General features: G+C 34.0%; 1 pseudogene; it reads left to right on the top strand.

Annotated features, from left to right (window-relative positions):
- The first annotated feature begins 21678 nt into the window (after nucleotides 1-21678).
- Nucleotides 21679-24289, top strand: LOC123203404 (annotated as a pseudogene).
- Nucleotides 24290-24601: the final 312 nt, after the last annotated feature.

Raw genomic sequence — 24601 nt, 5'->3', positions numbered from 1 at the left:
TGAGATTAGACAACCAGGACTAAAGAGTGGTCACTAGAATGGGAACATTAATTCCCTAAGATTCGAGTTAGATATCGACAGTCTAAGATTAAGATCAAGACAACCTAGATAGTAAAGGAAATGGATAAATTAAGATTTGTGATTGTAGGATAGATCATATCTACTTATTGAGTTGTATACTCATCACTTTCCTTTGAGTTTTTTAGGTGACAATGACAGTGAGATAATGACTCAATAATGGAGTGACATGTGAGAGATGGACTTATAACCATAGATAGCCTAAGATGATGACATTTATGAGACTATAGATTAGATTTTTATTTTTTAGTACATGGATTATTTATTAATTTGAGTATTTATTATTATGCTTAGGGATGCTTTCGGATATTAGTTTTTATTTTGTAACAAAGACTTTGATGAATTATTCAAATATGAGATTTATGCATGTTGATATAGGATTTATGGACTAATTTTGATTATCCTACAAATTTTGGTGGCACTTTACCCTTAAAGGATATGATATTTAGGGTAAGGTGTTACACGTGTTCACCAAACAAATCTATCAAGAAGATTCCTTATAGATGATTGCTCTAATGTTTAAGAAACATATCTTCTTATTGAACAGAAGCACATGTGATTCTTAGACTTAAAATGTTAGTGTATGTCGTAAGAACCATTTGTGATGTTTGTTTCAGGGTATTTCATCTTGTATACATGTAATTACAATTTATTAATAAAAGAAAGTGTTATTTTGTTCAGATACATAAATATTGATTCATCGAAAGGAATAATTCCTATAGGTTGTAAGTAGGTCTTCAAGAGAAAGATGAACACAAATGGAAAGGTAAAGATCTACAATGCTTAGCTAGTAATGAAGGGTTATACTCAAAGACAAGTTTGGATTTTAAGGAAACTTGTTCCCTTATAGCTATGATTAAATCCATTCGTATAATATTAGTCACTACTGCATAACATGATTATGAGATTTGACACATAGATGTCAAAAGAGCTTTTCTTAATGGATTCATTGAGGAAAACATCTATGTAGAAGAGTCGATTGGTTTTATGTCTGCTATTGAAAGACATAAGGTGTGCAAATTGCATTGATCTATTTATGGATTGAAGAAAGCTTTAAAAAGCTGGAACATTTGATTCGATGATATGTTCAAACTGTTTTGTTTCGTAAAGAATTTAAATGAACCTTATGTCTACAAATAGGTTAAGGATCATGCAATTATATTTCTTATATTGTATATAGATGACATACAACTGATGAGTTATATTAACATGATGAATGAGGTTAAGATCTGGTTATCCAAAACCTTTTTAATAAAAGACTTGGGAAATTTGACCTATGCCCTTAGAATTTGTATTTATAGAGATAAAATGAAAGGAATAATTGGTTTATCCTAGAAATTGTATATATAAAAGTTGTTGAAGAGGTTTAGTATGGAAAATTCAAAAAAAGTTCATATGCCCTTCACTCACAATCTTCATCTTTCTAAAGATATGAATCCAAAAATCAATGAAGAACAATAACAGATGAGTAATATGTCTTATGCTTCAGTTATAGGTAGATTAATGTATGCAATGTTGTGTACAAAACTTGATATAGTCTATGTCACAAGTGTTACAAGCACATATAAAACTAATCCAAGGAGAAACATTGGTCAATTGTAAAATCGATCCTTAAATACTTGAGATCACCAAGGATCTAATTCTTAATTATGGATGTTCAGATTTAAACATTCAGAGATACTCAGATTTTGATTTTCAATCAAACATTGATGATAGAAAGTATATGTTAGGGCTTATTTTCATATGCAATGGAGGTGAGGTTAGTTGGAAGAGTTCCAAGCAATTAACCATAGCTAACTCCATTGTAGAGGTTGAAATGTTATTGTAATGTAGTCAATAGCTTATCGTGTGATTATACTAGTGTAAAGAGTAATCTTTTGACATGAGATATCATAGTCAGATTTGATACAAATATGTATGGTTCATATGGTGCACATATATAGAGCTAGTGATGTTATATACAAAAAGACCATGCTGGTCATGCAATCTTTATATATAGAAACAAATGATAATCAAAAGGGCATCCATTGACTCGAAGTTATTATATTCAAAGTATCCACTGACTTAGGAATTATTCGGTTTTGAGTTTCTATACAAACATCAAGAAATATTAGAAACAAAAAATCTTTGCTAAAGTATAATATAAATCATATAAAGGATGTTCATGATGACACATGTCAAATATATCGATCAATAATTCGGAAAAGTATTAAGACTAGGGTTTTGATGAACCATGAACCCGTACTTGATTAGAATTTGACAATAAAAAGATCTTACCATATCAAAAATTAAGTTTGACGAAGTGTGTCTTTAATATGGTTTAAAGAATATAGCATATTGCTAGATATTTACCATAGTCATTAAGTCTCCAAACATATTTTTTGGATCATCCGAAAAGGACTCACTGCTATGTCATGATGTTCCTAAATGGTCACATAATAAATCAAGCATTTCAGAGAGAGAGAATTGATTATCCAGGGTTGGCTAGCACCTTTCAAAAGGTAATAAAGGTAACATTATATAAAGTGTTATATGGATGTGAAAGTTACATTTTAAAGGTTAGGATGCTCATGAGATAAAATTAGAGTGGCTTATATATGTATAAGATATACATGCATGACTATTATGTAAATAAAAGACTTCCCAAGGGGCCATGTAAGAGTTAAGAAATTGGTAATTAAATCTACTAATATATAAAGGAAAAATTAGTTCATTTTTTATGTTAAGAACTCATTTTGCTAAAAAGCTTTCTTTCACCTCATTTCTCTTTCTAAATTTTGGCCAAAGGCCATTTTAGCTTGGTTTGGTGTAGATTTTAGAGGCATCGCAAGTGAGGTATTCCATTCCATTATCTTCTTTAAAGAAAATAACTTGAAGAAGGTATAAGTTCCTACCTTTATTTCATAGTTCTTTGTATGGTATTGATTCTTCCTTTCACTATACATGCATGTGCTTTTTCATCTTCATCTTCACCTCATTTTAATGAGAGATCACCAAATCATTTTATGAAGTAATCGGTATGGTTTGACACTAACCCAACATAGTGCAACTAAGAATTGCCATAAAGGTGATGATTGGTTGGTCATATCAAAACATGTACATAACTATAGTAGATCAATAGAGGATTCGTTACTACCAAACAAAAGAGTTAATATCTTAGGTAAGGTTTTCTAATGAATGACAACAACCAATTAACTTGTGACCATAGTTGAATTAAGTTGGTGTTTGATTTGATACCATTCAGTTGTTGATAGAAGTTAATTTATTGAATCAAATATACTGAAGGGAGAAGTTTCATCTATACCTTAATCTTAAAGAGATATCGTATGACAAAAAGATCAAATTGCACAAGTAATTGTATCATATATATTTATAAAAGCAAGACCCAATGTATAAGTAACTATATTATATCTCTTTAAGGCTGAGGTATAGACTAAGTGTCTCCTTCAGGGTTACTTGAATTACATAGATAGACTTCTATTAATGACTGGATAATATTGAATTAAGCATTATTCAATCTCACTATGGCCACAAATTTAATTGTTCATTGACATTTGTCAATAGACCCTAACTAAAATATCAACTCTTATGCTCAAGAATAATGAATCAATCATTTATTGATCTATCATAACTTTAAAACATATCATAATATGACTAATCACTGCCTTTCTGATAATCCTTCAATTGGATTACGTTGGACTATTATCAAACCATACTAATTCTTGCATAAGACAGTCTAGTGACCTTAAGTCTAAAGATTGCATGTACCTCAATTCACTAAAGGATATATTATATGGATACTGGAGCAACCATCCATATGAAATCCTCTTGGGAGGTCATTCTGGTAAACACGTCTATAATATGCATCTATGTGTTGCACCAAGTTATCAACAAACGACTTTAATATGTGAGAATTGTTATTATCTTTTGATAAGGTTATTCAACACTATGATAACTATATCACTATTACCCATACCTGTAGTCATGGTAATATTAGATTTATGGAAGTTTTTAAGAACAATCACCTAATGTGCATTGAAGGTTCTCACAATCAGATGTCGAGCACTAATCATGGATAAAGAATGCTGTGGGAAATTACAAAGGTGACCTTTATTTATTAACTTGTATCGTTATGGGGTTTAGCTCTAGGACACCAACTCCAACAAATATAAGACAAAATATCAAAGAAATCTTGTAAATTTTAGAAATTTTTTTTATCGTGTGAAGTTCTTTTTGTTGCCTTTGAATGATAGGACTTTTATTTGTGTTCCTGAATGATAGAGGATTGATGATATGGTTGATCGTTGTTCCTATAACTTATCATTGAACTTTCACATTTTCAGTGTCAAGACTTGTAAATTCAATCAAGGAGGAATTTTACATATAACATAATATATTTTAACTTTGTAATAAGTTAGAATTATTTATTAGAATTATTTTATTACATTTTAGAATAACCTATCTTTAGTTTTAGTAAAAAAAATTATATATATTCTTTTTATTTTAAATATAAATTAATTTATATTCTATAAAGATATCATTCATTTAGGTGTACTGTTTTGTTGAAAACATAAATTTAACACAAGTTTTAAATAATTCAATTTAAGGACATTTAATTCTTACTTACAATAAAGTTACAACAAATAAAAGGACTTAACACTTGTGCACCTTCAAATTTTCTTCAAATTTTATTATATTTTTGCATTGTTGTTAAGGATGACAATTCAGTTCTTCAGACCGTATCTTCAATTTGTCCCTCTCAAATAAGATGGAGATTCCTAATAAAAATAGGGTGACAACAAGACTAACTAAAATCTTTACAATCAAAGATAGAGATAGATATACTTTTGCCTTATCCTTTCCTCTACTCATTCCATCCCTAGTTACTCTCATTCCTTGATATATCATTTAAACCTTTAAATACTAAATTACTCTTAAAAATTTTAAATTATTATAAATACATCCTAACATCATATAAATATTCAATTATTTTTCTATAGGGATAAGGAGAGAAAAGGGAGGAAAATTTTTTTGTGAGGATAAAGAAGGGAAAATTTTCCCACAAGAAGGAGAAATGGATTCCTACTCATCTTGGTATCGAAGAGGTGAAAGTTGTTCCCTATAAGAACAGGGACAAGGATTAAATTGTTTAGTCCAATCTTGCATTGTTTGTACTTTTGAATTTTTTAAATAGGATTTTTTAATCCTATAAGAAGTCCCTTTCAGTTTACTCCCAATAAGGAGTCTAATCTTGCATTGTCTAAGGGGATAAATACGATTTTTTAAATAGTATAAGGGCTCATGATAAAAGGGAATTGTGATTTTCTAAACAATGACTCCTTGTGATATCTCATGCAGAGGGTAGGGGAATTGTTGTTTTTTAAACAGTTTCATCTTGTGATATCTTGTGATAAGGAGTAAATTGAAAGTTTTAGGTTTTAGGTGGAGCTAATTATAGGTTTTAGGGTTTAAGGGGGCATATTGAAATTTTTAGGTTTTAGAGGGCAAATAAAATTGTTAGGGTTTATAAAAGGCTAATTGTAATTTTCAAGAATTAGGGGGGGCAAACCATTTTTTTTTCTGCACGTAGTTTTTGAATTTTCAGTCCATTTTTTTAGAATTATTGCAATATTAGATAGATTTTACATATTTAAGTGATATGTACATTTCATATTAAAGCTTTTTTAACATGCAGTTTTTGAATTTCCAATCTTGTTTTTTAATTATTGAGATATTAGATCGATTTTACATATTTAAGGGATATATACATTTCATATTAAGGTTTTTTTATGTATAATTTTTGAATTTCTAGTTTGTTTCTTTTTAATGTATGTGATATTATTATGAAAATCATTGTAATAACAAATTTTTTTATAAAAGATTTCATAAAAAAAAAAAGTGAGGATAGAAGGGGGAATTAAGATGGCTTAATGTGTGACTATGCTTTCCAACAGAGATAATAACTCGGGTAAAATGAACACCAATGGCCTTGATCAAATCATTATTGACCAAGGAGCAGCTTAGAATGTTTGAGCGGACATGTTTTGGATATTTTTTGAATCTCCGAGACATGAGATTCAGTATAGTTTTGGTTCACTCATTTGTATTAAGGCATGTTATAAAAGGGTGATTTGAGGAACCAGTTATGGTTTTTGGTTAATGAGGTTGACGTGAGGTTTAGCTCATTTAAGTTTGCTATGATCACTGGCCTTCACTTCTCTAAATTCAAGGACATTGAGATGTATACTCCACCAGGTGTTAGAGATAGGATTGGGGACACATATTTTAAGGGTTTTAATTTGGTAAGCCACAGTGATATTGAGACGATATTTAAAGTGAGACCATAGGGGGATGACAATAAGGACGTCATTAAATTGACTCTATTATATTTCTTCATATGGTGTTACTGTGAAATGACCATTGAAAAAAGGTCAATCCATAGTTTCTCTGATTGGTTAATCATCGAAAAAAGGTAAGTTGATCATTGTATTTTTTTTAATTGTAAGAGAATTAAAAAAAATCACCAAAGATGCGATAATTGATGGAATGTAAACTTTGATTTTGATATTGCAGTTTTGGATATACAAGATGCTAGATTTATTGACTGATTGGGTAGATTTGGTAAATAGTATAATGTTTGCCCATATGTTCAAGTGAAAGGTGAAAGACATCCTAAGATAGAGTGATACAGGAATTATATTCACTGGAGATTGTGAAATGATTAATTGATTGAATAATTATTTTAAGTAATCACCTTGTAGAAAATTCTAATTGTTATATTTTATTGAACAGGATGATGTGAATTTCCCCTTGCTTGCTACCAAAAAGAGGAACGCATAACATAGTATGCTATTGTCGTTGGCTTCTTTGGAATGTCAAGTCTGTATCTTTCTCCTCACAATTATCATCATCATCCTTAACTCCTACAGATGTTGCTTCTCAACCATTGATCCTACCCCTATTATAGCAGTTGTTGACAACCCAGAAGTGCACTTCATGATCAAGCGCATATTTCCTACATCTCCAATCATGCACTGTCACCTACTCAACCTACCTATGATGTTGTTGCATCTATTTTATCCCTCTTTGATGCTATATTGACTCAATGAGGCAATCTTATATTGGACGAGATGTCTCACCTAGAGAATCATATAGATGATAGGATGATTAGTCTTAAAGGTATGATGAGTCATTTGGAAGACATGTTGATCTGTATTTGCTCAAATACACCTACAATATTGAAAATTTGTAGTTATGTATTATGGCATTTGCCATTTGTAGTTATACTTACTCGTATATCTTGTTATAACCTTCTCACGATAGTGATGACAAACTTTCACCCGTAGGTCATGTAATGACATCTCCTATAGCTACGGTTCATAATAGTTTATTATGAGAGCATATGTATACTGGATTGTAATAATTAGCCATTTATTATTAATCTTTGAAGAAGGTATTAGATATAAGAGATCATCGATTAAGAGTTCTCCATATATAGTGTTCTCGATCATAGAGGTAGGTACATTTTGTTCTTTAATCGGTTGAATGCGGTTAAATCTAATAAGGTGATAAAATTATTTTTTGTCATTTTAGGATGAACATTTGTTCTTTATTATTGACCTCCCCCTCAACGTGAGCAAAAAGGTCATTAACATTGACTCACAAAGGGATAAGCTGATTAATGTTCTATCATAGAGAATTCTTGATGAGGTATATCCACAATTAAATGTAAATTTACTTCTATATATTGATCACTGAAAACATTATATTCCTTCCACAATCCATCACAGGGGTACAGTTGGTGGACTTGACATCACATGAGAATTCCCTAGCCAAACCTCTTCCCCTACGTGCAGAAAGTAACATTATCCATTTCACTAAGTGTGTTAATTAAGATTAATTATTGATTTAACAAATTTCTGTATTTTGTTTAGTTGGTGCAGACAACGCATGGTAGGGTCATTAAAAAGGGTTTGCTTATTCGCACCCCGTACACAAACCCACTTAAATCAAAGGTGAAATATGCAATTCAAATTATTCCCTTCTTGGCTATGAGCTCAAGAAGTATCTAATGACCACAAGGTTTACTACATTGATAGGAAGTCCAAATTGACCTTTTGGTGCACAATATGGAGCTACACAAGTGACTAACTGTGTAAGTGCTATTTATCAAGTGACTTTGTTTAAATGTTTTGTATATTCATGTAAACGCAACAATTCATGTTTTCATTTTAACCACAGCATGTAGATTCCTTATTGGCACTGTGCATCGACCCCAGCACGAGCATCAGACCATTGTCCAATAGAGTTGGATGACAACTTACACATTCTTCATAGGGCATATCGACATGGACTATGATAGTTGGTGGCCCATCCCGCTATAAGTACGAGTGGTTAGAGCTTTTTATGAAGATGGTTAACATAAATTATATGCTCGTATTATTTTATAGACCATTGGGGGAGGTCGATCAAGTACTGATATGTACGTGTCTCTATTATAATTTTTTAATGTTTATAGGTTTTCATACCTATAAACTTTGATTGTGCTCACTAGGTCATTAGGTCTTAGATCTACGAGAGTGAACGATTAAAGTATATGACTCGCAGAAGACATTTATAAGCAACCTCGAGATGCTTATGCATCTGATGTGACCGTATATCAGTTACAACCCAACATTACTATAATCTACTTGTTTTTGGTCCACCATAAAACATACACCATGACATGATGACTTAGAATTGTGTTGATAAGAGGATGTCTACCAATAAGGCATAGGTTCTGACGATTGTGATATATTTACATTGCAATTCATAAAGTGTTTGGTGCTTGGGTGGAGTTTAGATTTTCCCCGCGAGTCCTCCATCTCGATGTGTAAGTGTTTGACCACAAAGTTGTATTTCTATTGCATCGAGTAGATTACATATAGATATATTTATTTATAATTGTATTTGTTATGTATATATTTGATTTATGATATATATTAGTTATACATATAATCTCATGTTTTATATGTTTTATTGCAATATTTATGTTGTGTTGTTACTAATAACAATTTACCAAATACTATATGAATCAGGACTCAAATGATGCATAAAATGTAATAATTGATCAAAAGAAATTAAGAGATGTCTAAAAAATAAATAATACTAATATAATATTTCATGGATTACATCTTAACAAGTATATTGACAAGTTAAACATAAATCAATCTAAACAGAAGGTCAAGACTGTGAAAATCTTTTACCTTTATCTCTTCTCGATGAACTTGATGGAATCAAATTTGGAATCGGTGTTTGGCTCTTATAGCTTGTTTGTCATACCCAGGTTAATTACATCAATTGCAAACTTTTGGTTTTACAACCTCACCCTACGAATGACGTCAATTTCTATTAGAAGGATGACTCTATCTGTAACAATTGATAAAGGTTGGCAGTTTAACTTATTCCTCCTTGTTATTAACCACTTTCATTGATCCTTAAGTAGATTGACAATTTTTACATATACTGCATGGTAGAACTCGATTGTGTAGAAATGATGAACCCATGGATAGACATCGATGAGCCTTAAATATCTTGTGATAGCAACAACATGCGTACATAGAATATGTGACCACTGAAACTTCATGCACATACATGCCTGCTCATGAAATTCCACAATGTTTATGCATCTATCACCTATAACTGGATATTGAACATTTGGAATTAGACAAACCTTTAAGTTCACAAACTTCAAAACATGGTGGTCAAACTTCTCATTTGTCCATGGTGTAACCTAGTGGGTGCACTCATATGCAATTTGAAAATGCATTAGCATATTCTTTAGTCAATAAGCGTAAGTGTAAAAAAGCATGCTCGATTAAATAATTGTATTAAATTATACATACTTGCATAGTTTCTCCTATCGTAAAACCATCGTTGTAAGGTGCCTTGAATGAACTCAACCAATATCATAATGGGCAAATCCTGCACATATGTAACAAGTACATTGAAAGACTCAACGATGTTGGTTGTCATGATGTTATACTTGTAACCTGGAAAATGTGCCCTACTCCATAGATGATACCCCACCTCATGTAGGTAATTGCTTGCTTCAAGATGCATCTCATCAATTGCTCTTATCGTGATGTCAAAATTTGTTTCTATTTAAGGCTTCATTGTTTCCTAATACAAATATGTGATTTCTGAGTTATGCTTGTACTTTGATTACATGTTACAGAGAAGGTGATGACAATAACATCTATTGTGTACATACGGAAAAACCTTAACTATTGCAAAGTAGATAACATGATGGCTATATAAGATTATTTCCAACTCTACTGCTTTACCAATGCAATCTTTAAACCTTCTCAAAAACCAACACAACGTCAGATCTTCCTTTTTCCCACATAGAAAACTATTGGGTAGATTTGGTTATTACCTTCTATGGCCACGGTGATAAATAAATGTCCTAGATATCAATTCTTTAAGAAAACAATGTTAATGCAAATAACTGATTGAATATGTCATTGAAATCCATCGATGCAATAGCCTAATGTCATAACAAAGTACTAAAAGCAATGCTCTTCATCTATTTGTATATGTGTCACGGTACCTGAATTATCATACTCTATATTGTAGCAATAATCTAGTAAGAGCATAAATGACTTTTCTAGTGAACCTTTTAATGATTGTAATGTCTAATTTCTTACCCCCCAAGCCTGTAAATATGATATATCAATTTGATACCTACTGGCGATGTCGATAATAATCCTTTTAGGGTGAAATATACAATCAACTAATACAAACTTCAACTTTATTTGATCTTGAACATGTGTGTGTGAGTTTCATAAAACAGATTTGGAATAATTTAGTGAGTCTTAATCTTCTTCCTAATAGATAGCATTTGCATTATCAATCAACACACTTAATCTTCTATCTCCTTGTGTCTGACTTGACCACTCTATATTGAAATCTTTTCTCCAATGTAAATTGAGCCACTACATCTATCAATTGTTTTTTGTTATTTAAAAGGTTACCAATTTTTACAACATTTCCTTCTCACATCGATTTTGCATCACTTGATGTTGTTGTTGATGTTCAAAGCTACAAAGGACAATTCGGTAGCCACCTAAATGGATCAGTTGGGTTATTATCAAAAAATGGTCCAACATAATTCTTACCACCCTTAAGAAGATTTGCAAGTGAGAGACTACTTATATCATAGTTATTAGGTGACCCCATCAAGAAGAATATCATCGTTTTCGTTTCTATCAAAGTCACCTTAATCTAAAACCCCCTCTCTTTGTTTCCACGAACCTATTCTTTAGTAGTATATAAGGCATCATTTTGAAAATCTATAAGGTCTTCCCCATTGAATTCCTCTTTCAATTCACCATCATCGTTGCCACTTCTTTCTTCTTGTTTTGCTGCAATGAGGTATATGCAAAAAAAACTAGAATACATTCCTTGAATTATTTAGACATGTCAATAAGACCTTTGACATCTTTATCATTTTTTATTTTTAAAGAGTGCTCCATTTGATAGATGTTCCCCTTCAACATTTTGTGTTCTTGTTGGAAGAAACTTAGTATTTTGGAAAAGTATGAAGCAAGATGTTATTGTCATATCGAGTGTAGAGGCAAAATATCATGAAATAGCCTCAGTAACTTGTGAGTTTATTTTACTAAAATAGCTAATCCAAAAGTTAAAATTTATAGAAGTATTACAGATGAATTTACTCTGTGATAATCAATCTGCCCTCCATATTGCCTCCAACCAAGCGTTTCATGAGAGGACTAAGTATATAGAAATTGATAGTCATTTTATTCAAGAAAAGGTTCAGTCTGATTGTATTACTATTAGTAACATCAGCTCAAAAGACTAGTGAATGGATATTCTCACTAAATCTCTCAGGGGTCCTAGTATTTATTTTATTTATAGCAAGTTTGATGTATATGTTCTACATGCTCTAGCTTGAAAGGGAGTGTTGAGTTGTATATGAGTTGTACAAACTATATTAGGGTTAGAATTAAAGCTATATCAAAATTAAGATTTATAAAATAGGAAATTAGTTTATTGTATTTGCAATTATAGTTTATTGTAATAGTATATATAGATGTATCTTATTCACTATTAGTATACAAAAATTATTCGATTCAATATTTCACGAAAACATTGAAGAGAAGGATGGCATGAGATAGTATTTGAATTGTTAGGCTTGTGGTTTGCTCTTAGGTTTGACTTTCAATTGCTTATTATTCTACTTGGCTTCATCCTTAGTTTGTAATATAAAAAAAGACTTCAAAGCCATTTAATAAAGCTCAGTTTGAGTTTATATGTTGTTTTTTGTTATTCTTGAAGTTAGGAAGGTTTTTATCTTTGTATTGTTGGGTATTCTTTCCAAGATTTGTGAATTATCCCTTTTCTTTTATTTTATCTCAATGCAATACAAACCTAGAGATTTCAATAATAGGAAGATGCTGGAATTTGGCTTTTTTGTTGCTTGGTTTTGCAAAATAAGGGTGGTGTGTAATTTTGGCTAGGTTTTGATTTGCTAGTGAAAACTGTATTTAGGGAACTATTTGATTAAGTATGTTCTAATTTGATTCAAGATCAATGTAAGCAAAAACTTTTTGTATTGATGAAATTTTCAGTAAAACAAATAGAGTTCTCAATTATTTTTTCTCATCACAATCCAAACATAAACATTCAACAAAGCTAGAGACATAATAAAATCATAAACACTTTTCAACATTTGAGAGGCCGAAAACTCTCCCATAGTTCTCTTTTTTCATCAAATTTCTTCTATCCTTTGTTTTCCTTTCTCCAAGCCTATATCATTGCATTTTTCCACCAATTTGCTTTGTCAATCTTGCTTTGCTAGCTCAGTTTGGGATATCTTGGTGGTCTTATTAGTTTGTTGTACAATTTGGTACTTGTTTGATATGCCTTCATTTGGTAAGTGTTGGTATGTTTTCATTTCCTTTGTCATCTTTAAGCCTTTGCCATTTGTATAGCCTTCTCTTCTTCCTTTCCTTTTCTTTACAAAGACATGGGGTTCTAACATTGCCTTTCCCATCGAGAGGCACCTTGTCCTCATGGTGCAGTTGAGGAAAGAGTTGATTGAGAGCTTTATATGATTCCCAAGAGCTTTTGCAGTTTGGAAGATGAACCCATTTAATTAGAATTTCTATGTCACCTTGTGGGAAATATTGATAGTCTACCCCTAATTCAACCTTTTCATTCAAGCTTGTTGGCTAATTACCAAGTCCATAAGAAGAATCATCAATACTACTACCAAAGGCTTTCGAAGTAAACCAACAATGCTTGATGAAAAGTTAACTAACAAATTGTAGGATTGATGGTTTTTGCACTTGTGAGGAGAATAATGAGCACTTAAAATTTTCCAACCATACAGTATAGACAGAGGACCTTTAACAATCATTAAATCATGACCAAGTTCATGAAATGTGTATCCTTTACTCTTCATTGCTAACAATAGCTCAAACCCTTGTGTAGAATTCAATGATTGAAATCAATGCTTCCTAACTATGGTGTATTGTAAAATTCAAGAAAATGATCAAATTCCTTAAATTCTCTCAAAATCATCCTTGCTTCCTTCAATTGATTTGCCTAAAAAATCTCGTTTATAAGAATATTAAGCAAAACAAAATAATACCTCTATGAATTCCCAAACAACATTATGATATTATTAATATGGTAATTCTTATGAAGTCTATTAATCATAACATTAGTTGTAGCCACTTGAAGCTTTCCATGAAATAAATTCGATGAATGTGATGAGAAACAGTTTCCAACAATACTAATCATCCCCTCTAAAGCTCAAAGTGAACATATACAGATGAGGTATATCAATATGCCTCTTTTAGAGGTTGCATCCCCAAATAGAATGTTGGAGGGAGCAAAATCAGTTACAGTGGCCATATGAATTGCAAAATTTCTGTTAGGAAAATATGTCGCTGTAAAGCCTCATCACTATCCTTACCTCAATCTACAATAAAGACCCATAACTTTAGCAAATCAAACTTGAAAAAATTGGCCAAATCTTCAGAGAATATCAACCAACATGCCAAAACTTATGCAAAAGTTGGTCTTGCATCTATGTCAGTCGATTCCAAGCATTGATAAATGGCTAATGAACCGTGGTCATCTGTTTGTTGGTCTCAGAGATTTTTGGGGTTTTAAGGAGTTGATTGTGAGCTTGAATGAAATAGGAGATGAAGGTAAGGGTTTACTTGGGTAATGTAGCAAACACTGATTGATTTGAGGAAGAATGGGAGAATCAATTGTAATTATTGGGGACATTTGATTGAGTCGGATTAAAGAAATTCGGGTTGGTGTTTTTTGTAGCATTAGGCTAGATTTGAATGGATGAAAGTGGGTTGGAATTATTTGTATATTTGTGTTGGTTGGTTTTAATGTGAGACAAGTGGAGTGGGTTGCATTTGATTTAATTTGAATTAGGTTGGTTTAGTTTAGGATGTTTAAGAGGTAATTTATTTGGGCCTAATTGAGTGGATTGAATTAAATAGAATATAAGATATTAAGGTAACCCAATTTTGTTTACGATTGGGCTTTGATTCATAATATTTGGCTTGGATTAGACCTTGGGAATTGGGTTGAGTCGAGATGAGTGAAGGTGTTATTAGGTTTAGCTGAATTTTGGTTGGGTTTGACATTTGAGAAAGAGTGTGTTGATGGGATTTTAGGGTTCGGTTCAATTGTAATAGAGTTGAGTTTAATGAGTTGACTTTGGATCAGGTAAATGGGTTGTAGGGTTAGATTAGGGTAAAAAAATTTCTTCCCCCTTTTTCACATGCCATTGGTGCTTCCTCTTCTCCTTTTTTCTATGTTTCTTCATTAATCATGGTAATAGATTGCATCTCTAATGATCTCTTCTTTTCTCTTTCTTTTTTATTTTCATTTTCTTCAGCTTGCATTGCTCGTTCTCTCTTAGTCTTCAGTTGACGTCAATCTCCCGATAAACCCATGAATTCCAATAACTTAAATTCATCGAAATCTACCATTTTTTCTATACTATGACCTTTTTCCATCAATGTGTCTCAGATAATGCCAGACTTCCCTTTAGGATACCAAAATCACTAAATTCAGCTTCTTTCCTCTCTGTGTCATCTTTGAATATGATTAGAATCCCCTCCTCATCTAGTTCGTCTTTTTCCACCATATGAATGACCCATGACTTGTGTTTACAATTATGGTTTAATTCTTTTTTGCTGACACAACGCAGACAAATTCCTTTTGCCCTTAGATTTTGAATTTCCCATTGTGTTAGTTGCTGGACGAACCACCATCGTCCATCGTCTTTGTTGAAGTCAATTTTTTTCATCCTTAGAATCAGAGCTCTGATACCAATTGATACGAACTTGGAGATTTCTATAATAGAAAGATGTTGGAATTCAGCTCTATTGCTGCTTGGTTATGCAAAATAAGGGTGTTGTGTAATTTTGGCTGGGTTTTGAGTTGTTAGTGAAAACTATATTTGGGGAACCATTTGATTAAGTATGTTGTAATTTGATTCAAGAGTAATGTAAAGCAAAAACTACTTGTATTGATGGAATTCTTAGTAAACAAATAAAGTTTTCAACTGTTGTTTCTCCTCACAAATCCAAACATAAACATTCAACAAAGCTAGAGACATAACAAAATCATAAACATCCTCCAGCATTTGAGAGGCTGGAAACTCTCCCACAATCCTCTTTTTTCATCAAATTTCTTCTGCCCTCTGCTTTCCTTTCTCCAGGCCTATATCATTGCATTTTTCCACCAATTTGCTTTGCCAACTCAGCTTGGGATATCCTGGTGGTCCCATCAGTTTGTCGCACAATTTGCTGCCTGTTTGATGCGCCTTCATTTGGTGGAAATATACATTCCTTTTATTTTTTGTTAGACCTACAAGGAGGAGGAGATCAAATCCCAAGTACCAAGATTAAAGCCACAGTTGAAGCTCTGAAGATAAGGGATTGACTTGACTATTAGCCGTTACAAGAGATATTGATGCTGCTGTTAAGATTGCTTCATTTTAGGAATTCTAGGATATGGTAGACTTGGTTCAATTTGTTGAGAATAATTAGCATTGTTAGTTTCAATTGCTATTATAAATAGGTAGCTACTGCTCTGTTAAAAGGGCAGAGAATTAATAAGCATTGTAAGGGGTTTTGTCCACACCACAAGTTGGATAAATTTAGTGAAAATAAGTACATTCTTGTTTGATTCAGAACAAACAATCTTCGTTACATATCATAGCCAGAATAAGTTCTATCAACTTGGTATCAGAGCAGGTTGATCATGGCTACAAACAGAGATCGAATTGACCGTCTTGAGACCGAATTGCAAGAAATACGTGACCTGTTCAGAAACGCCACTTCAGAGAATGGGGAAACACGAGTTCGACTCACGGGAATGGAAGGAAAGCTGCAAGAAGTGTTAGAGTCAATCTCAAGCCTTCGAATTTCTGGAGAGAAGGCCATACCAGGACCAGCTGAACCTGGTTCCTCATCATGGAGAAATGAGCCAGAAGAAGGATTTCAGCCATCAAACCGCTTCATTAAGCTGGAATTCCCTAAGTTTGCAGGTGACAACCCAACTGAGTGGCTTAACCGTGTGGAGCAGTACTTTGAATTTCAGGAAACCAATGAAACTCGGAAGGTTCAGCTTGCAGCCTTTCATCTACAGGGGGAAGCTAACCAATGGTGGCAATGGCTTAAGCGAGTCCAACGTGACGAAGGGGTGAACATTACTTGGAGAATCTTTAAAAGAGAGGTTCTAGCTCGATTTGGTCCAACTGGATACGAGTGCTTTGATGAAGCTTTATCCCGCGTCAAGCAAACTGGAAGTTTACGAGACTATCAATGTGAATTCGAGAAGTTAGCAAACAGGGTCATGGGATGGCCACAAACAGCGTTAATTGGAACTTTTTTGGGCGGATTGAAAGACGAAATTGCAGACGAAGTTCGGATGGCCAGACCGCAATCACTTCGAGATGCAATCGGTATCGCTAGAATGAAAGATGAGCAAATCACCAGAAAACGCAGGCAAGGGAGATTCGATCTGGGGAAAAGCACAACTCAAAGATCAAATAACCAGACCACTACCAATCCCAACTTTTTATCCACCACGGTCACTCCCCGAAATGGGAACGGAACCAGTTTTAAAAGATTGTCTTGGGACGAGATGCAAAGGCGAAGAGAGAAGGGTCAATGTTTCAATTGCAATGAAAAGTTCACACCAGGACATAGATGCAGTGTACCGCCATTATTCATGATTGAAGGAGGTGACTTCGGAAACGAAGAAACCGAAAAAACTGCGATGGAATGGGAATCAGAAGAAAATGGTGACCTAGCCGAAATTACTCTTCATGCGTTCTCAGGATGGAAAGGCCCACGAACTCTGAAATTACAAGCCTTAATCGGAAACCAGCCTGTTACGGTGTTGGTTGACAGTGGCTCTAGTCACAATTTCGTAAGCGATAGATTGGTTCAACTACTACATTTACCAGTCACTCCTACAGATGAATTTAAGGTGAAGATAGCTGATGGGGGCACTTAGCATGCCAAGAAAAGCTGGACCAGGTGAAGTTACAAATACAAGGAAACATCATTACGGTAACTTTATTCGCAATTCCTCTGCAAGGGATGGATATTGTGTTAGGCGTACAATGGCTTAAGGAACTGGGTCCGGTTCTATGCGATTGGGATAAATTAGTAATGCAGTTTTATACAGAAGGGAAGATGAAGACACTGCATGGGATACAGGATCCAACCTCAACAGCAATTTCTATCCAAACTCTTGAAAAGGAGTTGAATAATGGTGGGACTCTTTTTACAGTAATCTTAGGAAACGCAGGAAATGATATTCAGACCTCTCCAGATAACTCTCCAGATATAAACCAGATATTATCCAATTATTACAAGATTTTTGAGGAGCCCAAATCATTACCACCAGCCAGGGACATCGACCACAGAATTCCATTGAAAGAAGGAGTTTCGGCTATAAATGTGAGACCTTACCGTTACGCATATTTTCAAAAAAATGAAATTGAACGACAAGTGACAGAAATGCTGCAAAATGGAATTATTAGGCCTAGCCAAAGTCCTTTTTCATCTCCGGTTTTACTGGTTAAAAAGAAGGACGGCACTTGGAGGTTTTGTACCGATTACAGAGCACTAAACGAGGCGACCATCAAAGATCGATTTCCGATTCCAACAGTGGATGACATGATCGATGAATTATATGGAGCTTACTATTTCACTAAATTGGACCTTAGAGCTGGATATCATCAGATTCGAGTTCACCCCGAGGATGTGCATAAAACAGCATTCAGGACCCACAATGGCCATTATGAATATCTAGTCATGCCATTCGGTTTGTGCAATGCCCCTTCAACATTCCAAGCCACGATGAATTCAATTTTTAAAGCCATATTACGCAAGTTCGTATTGGTTTTCTTTGATGACATCCTAATCTATAGTCAATCATGGGAGGATCACTTAAGTCATTTGCGCACAGTATTGGAAATTTTGAGCAAGGAACAATTTTTTTTAAAGTTGTCTAAATGTGCTTTCGGTCAAACTAAAATTGAATACTTGGGGCATTTTATTTCAAGAGAAGGAGTACAAGTTGATGACAGCAAAATCACAGCCATGAAGAGGTGGCCGAAACCGAAAAATGTAACTGAACTTCGAGGATTTCTGGGCTTAACAGGATATTACAGGAAATTTGTTCGAAACTATGGGACCATTGCCGCACCACTCACCCAATTATTAAAAAAGGGCCAATTTAATTGGAACGAAGAGGCAGAATCCGCGTTTCAGACTTTGAAAGAAGCCATGACAACCACACCTGTGCTGGCAATTCCCAATTTTCAGGAAACCTTTGTCATAGAAGCTGATGCATCTGATGCTGGTATAGGAGCAGTGTTGTCTCAAAAAGGGCGTCCTGTAGCTTACTTAAGCCGAGCCTTAGGACCTCAGAAAAAGGCTTGGCCCATTTATTCGAAGGAAATGTTGGCAATAATAGAGGCGGTAAAGAATTGGAGACCATATTTATTAGGAAGAAAATTCCAAATTCTGACAGATCAACAGAGCTTGCGATATTTCCTAAACCAGAGGGTGATCACGCCAGAACAACAGAAATGGGTTACCAAACTCCTGGGATATGAGTACGAAATAAAATATCGGCCTTGCAGAGAGAATAGTGCGGCAGATTCCTTGTCTAGGGAGGAGGAAGCAGCAATGTTGTGGGGAATTTCTACACCTGAATTTAAGATTTGGGATGAATTAAAAAGTGAATGTGTGAATAATTCGTGGGTCCAGCAAATCTTGTCAAAACAAGAAGGTGCAGCTGAAAAGGACCCTAATTTTGATTGGATAGATGGCTTGTTACGTTTTAAAGGAAGAGTTGTAGTGCCTCCAGATTCAAAATTGAAAGCATGTCTGCTACAAGAATTTCATGCGAACAAAACTAGTGGACATTCAGGAGTTCTACGCACTTTGAAAAGATTAATGCAAAGCTTTTTCTGGTTCGGCATGCGAAAAGATGTCAAAAATTTTGTAGCGTCTTGCGATGTCTGCCAACGTAACAAGGTAGAATCCAAAACACCTGCGGGACTGTTGCAACCTCTGCCGATACCATCTCAAGTATGGGAAGACATCTCAATGGATTTTATTGAAGGACTTCCGAATTCTCATGGTAAAAGTGTGATATTCGTTGTGGTGGACAGGTTAACAAAGTACGCTCATTTTATCGCCATAAGCCATCCGTTTACTGCCAAAAGTATAGCTGAAGTGTTCGTGGATAGGGTGGCTCGATTACATGGAATCCCACGAAGTATTGTGAGTGATCGGGATGTTGTGTTTACAAGCAAATTTTGGCAAGAGTTCTTTAAATTACAAGGCACACAATTAAAGATGTCGTCAGCTTACCATCCAGAAACCGATGGACAAACTGAAGTAGTTAACCGAAGCCTTCAACAATACCTCCGTTGTATGACAAGTCAAAACCCGAAGCAGTGGAGTAGCCAATTACCATGGGCAGAATTTTGGTACAATACAACATTCAACAGTGCAATCGGCATCACTCCTTTTCAAGCTCTCTATGGCCGGCCACCCCCAAGTATGGTTCGACATCTACCAGGCAGTGCTACGGTAAATGAAGTTGATCAAGAACTGACAAATCGAGATGCGTTATTAAAATTGCTCAAACAAAACCTGGAAAAGGCACAAAATAGGATGAAACAGATGGCAGACCGACATCGACGAGATGAACAGTTTGAGGTCGGTGATCAAGTGTATTTAAAACTCCAGCACTTTCGCCAGAATTCTGTCTTCAGAAGGGCAAATCAAAAATTAGCAATACCACCAGCCTTGGATGATGGAAGTTTACAGGTCAGTCCCAAAGCAATTAAAATGAATCGGTGGGTCAAAGTGGGCAAACGAATACAGCCTGAAATTCTTGTTGAGTGGCAACATCTTCCTGCCGAGGAAGCAACGTGGGAGCCAGTGGATGTGTTCGAACAGCAATTTCCAGACTTTAATCATGAGGACATGATTGATCTTCCAGGGGCGGCAGATGTTAGACCTACAAGGAGGAGGAGATCAAATCCCAAGTACCAAGATTAAAGCCACAGTTGAAGCTCTGAAGATAAGGGATTGACTTGACTATTAGCCGTTACAAGAGATATTGATGCTGCTGTTAAGATTGCTTCATTTTAGGAATTCTAGGATATGGTAGACTTGGTTCAATTTGTTGAGAATAATTAGCATTGTTAGTTTCAATTGCTATTATAAATAGGTAGCTACTGCTCTGTTAAAAGGGCAGAGAATTAATAAGCATTGTAAGGGGTTTTGTCCACACCACAAGTTGGATAAATTTAGTGAAAATAAGTACATTCTTGTTTGATTCAGAACAAACAATCTTCGTTACATATCATAGCCAGAATAAGTTCTATCATTTTTATTTCTATCTATTCAGTGTTGGTCTGCTGCCATTTCCTTTCTCTATTGCTTGCCATCTGTTGTCTTTAAGTCTTTCCGATTTGTATTGTCTTCTCTTCTTCCTCTCCTCTTCTTTACAAAGACATGGGTCCTAACACAATGCCTTGTTTTTGTGCTGAAATTATATATTAAAAACTGGAACTAGTTTGTTAGAAACTCACAATTGCCTGAGTCCGTAAGAGTTAATGGACCATTGAATAATCAGGTATTCTTTTTATTGTTTCAAGACAACACATTATGCACTTGGACTAGTAGAAAAGTTGCCCAGTTTATTAAAATGGAAGAAAAGGAGCAATGCTTTTCAACTTTTCGAAACTTCATTGAATCATGACACACCTTCTCTTTCAGATTTAATGTCTCTGAGCATGATCACCTTTTGTTTTTCCATTTATTTTTATTTCTATCTATTCAGTGTGGATGTATATTTCTAGAATTATAATTATTGAGTGAAAAGCGAAATTCCTTGTACAGTTCCTGCAAACTAGCGCATGGTGGCACTGGCTGATGTGGCGTAAATGGAAGGATAAGTTAATGTATAAATTCTCCAAACATATCTTACCTTTGTTAGGGATTAAAAAATGCATTATCGATGGTAAATCCAGAAGTTGCCTGCCATTCAACAATATGCTATAGGCCAATACGTCCTTCAGATTTATTGATTTTAGAACAACTCGATGTTGAATCATTTCCTATTAGATAAATAACCTACTCTGTTACTTTCTTTCGGGTTCTAAAAATTTTAGAAGCTGCATTTCCTGAATAAGCTCTCATCCTCTTCAGGTATGAGTCTGAATTTTTTCAGAATGTTGTGACTTCATGTGATATTGTGTCTGAGGGAGCTGTTGATTGTAGTCGACTTGATGGACAGAGTGATGAACTTGTTGAATTTGTTACTGCACGGATTGTGATGGCTAGAGAAAGTGAGGTGGGTCCTCTCTGTGTCTCAGGTTGACTTGCTTTTATTCTTTTGACTTAATTTGTGGGTATCAGTACTGAATGCTAGTCATATACTTATCATGTAGCATCATGTGATGCACCAAAGTGGCTTAGTTGAAATATGTTAAATAATTTGAGAAAATCTTATTCCAAATCTTCTCATAGACATTCTGAGGACAATACTGGTATTGAAACCTCCATAATTGATTAAACTTATTTATATCTTTATGCTTGACCATTTTATATTATATTACATGCCAACTAGCAATATGTGGGTCACTTGAATATTCCTTTTCATTTTCTTTATTATTTAGAAGAATATTCTGCTGACAATCATGCTTCTTGAGTTGTTGGGATTCATTTAAATCAACATTACTTTGCAGATAGCAGACTTACTCGGATATGACTCATCAAAATCAGATCAAACCCTAGTCTACATTCTGACTTTAGGAGTAGTGGAATCTTACAGAAATCTTTGAATAGGTAGGGGCTTTCTTATTTGATATGTTTCTTGAAATTGTTGTGATCTTTTTACTAATAATTTGGTTGATTTCATTATAGCAGTTCTTCACTTATTCATGAGGTCATGAAATATTCTTTTAGTATTCCAACATGCTGTGCGTTTACTTGCATGTGATATCTTATAACAATCCTGCCATCCATTTGTACAAGAAAATGTTATTCAAGTGTGTGTGAACGTTACATGGTTTTTATATGATCAATGGTCAGCATTATGATTCATACTTGTTCATTTGCTATGAAAATGGTGGTCATTCTCCCTGCTCACCATTGTAAGTACAAAACTTATATTATTTTGTGCTGTATTAAGTAATAAATTCGCCTTTCTAGGACTGCATATTTCTCAACTTTTTAGCAGAAAGTTAATTAGCTTGCTACGGCTGGTGGTGGGTTGAGTTGGTTTAGAGTAGATTTTAAGTGCTTATTAACGTTGTTAATATTGTTTATCCTTTAAAAGAGAGATGTTCCTAATGAAAACAGAAGTAAATGATATAAAGGAACAAAAGATACATATATTTAAAGTTGCAACCGTTAAAAAATCAAAAGCGTATGTTTCTGGATTAATTTAGAATATAAATATTAGAATTGTTTAGTTTGGACTTCTTTAAATCCAGTTGAATTTGGCAAGAACGGATCTTCCTCTTGTAGAGTATAATATTACCTTGCCATATTTGGAATCTTGATGCCATCATGAGTATATGATATCTGAAAAAATTAATTTTACCTTTAATATGTTGTCTTAGATAGGATTTTCAAATGCCCCTTACTGTTGCTGAGTCTTAAGAGATTCTTTAAGTGTCTTCACAGCATCCATGTTTTGAGAATAGGAGAACTACTCTCTCTTCTTCTTTTCACAATGTTTATCTGTTATTTTTATGTTGGGATGTATATGTTTTAAATATTTTGACCATCGCAGAACCTTCTTAGGCTAATCATTCTTATGTTGTGATAATTTGATTGGTTTTTACCCCCACCAAAGTGATATGGTGTAATCATATATTTAGAACAGTTAAGCCCTTTTTCTGATGTTTGGATATATGGAAATCCGGAGTATTGATGAAGAAAATGGTCTGTATAGGAGAATAGGAGAATACTCGCCAGATCTGTTATTCTCACTGAGGTTAAAGTTTTTTTTTTCCTTGGTTTACTCATGCGAACTTGGTGTGATTACTCTTTAACAAGATCACAATATCTGCAAATGTCTGAATTGTATATTTATCCTGAGCATAAAAGCCCTATAATTTCAAGAAATTATTCAGATTTGTTTTTCATGGGACATAATGAACATTTCAATCATTTTATTTGAAATTTTTAGGGGTTTGAGTGCTGGTCAAGGAGTTGCTGATATCTAGCATCAATCAACATAAAAACATTCTAGTAAGGAACTCGTATTTATGTCCCCTATTACTGAAACAATAATGTCATTGTTATGTAAGGTTTGTTTGTATGGTATGATACACACTTTTTGTAACATAATTAAAAAGAATGAAATCTGCAACGTAAATGACATGGTAAGAGAAATGACGAGCATCTGATATCTTGTGATATCTGCTGTATTCTGCAGGGAGCTTTTGACGGTTGTGTTGGGTTACATGAGGAGGGATCTTACTTCATTGTCTGCCAGTCTAAGGATGAATGAAGAGAAGGTTTCAAGATGGCTCAAGTGTAAAGAAACCCGATGCCTTTTAACAACACAAAGCAGGCGAAATGTCACAAATGAGTGTACTGAGTTTGAATGTGTTTAACATACTTATTTCCATTTCTGTGATGTGTGCAGTGTTACTGATCCAGTAATGGTATCATGCTTTCTACAACTTTTGGATTGACATTGTGTATGTCAGTCCAAAGTTGATTTAAAAGTAGTTTTACACTACCAAGCCAGTAACATGGTAGGACCAATTAATTGCTTAATCTAAAGAGGAACCAGAGGTGATGTTCTGAGATGTTATTATTGATCTTCTTCTTCCTTGTATATATGCATTAATATTCCTTGTTGCTATGGTATGTAATATTAATATTTGTAATAGGTTCTTTCTGAATTTCTACTAATGTCTTTC

The sequence above is a fragment of the Mangifera indica genome, chromosome 19 (assembly GCF_011075055.1).
Source record: "Mangifera indica cultivar Alphonso chromosome 19, CATAS_Mindica_2.1, whole genome shotgun sequence".
Taxonomy (NCBI): Eukaryota; Viridiplantae; Streptophyta; class Magnoliopsida; order Sapindales; family Anacardiaceae; genus Mangifera; species Mangifera indica.
The sequence above is the reverse complement of the archived record's forward strand: the minus strand, read 5'-3'. Positions and strand labels throughout refer to the sequence as shown.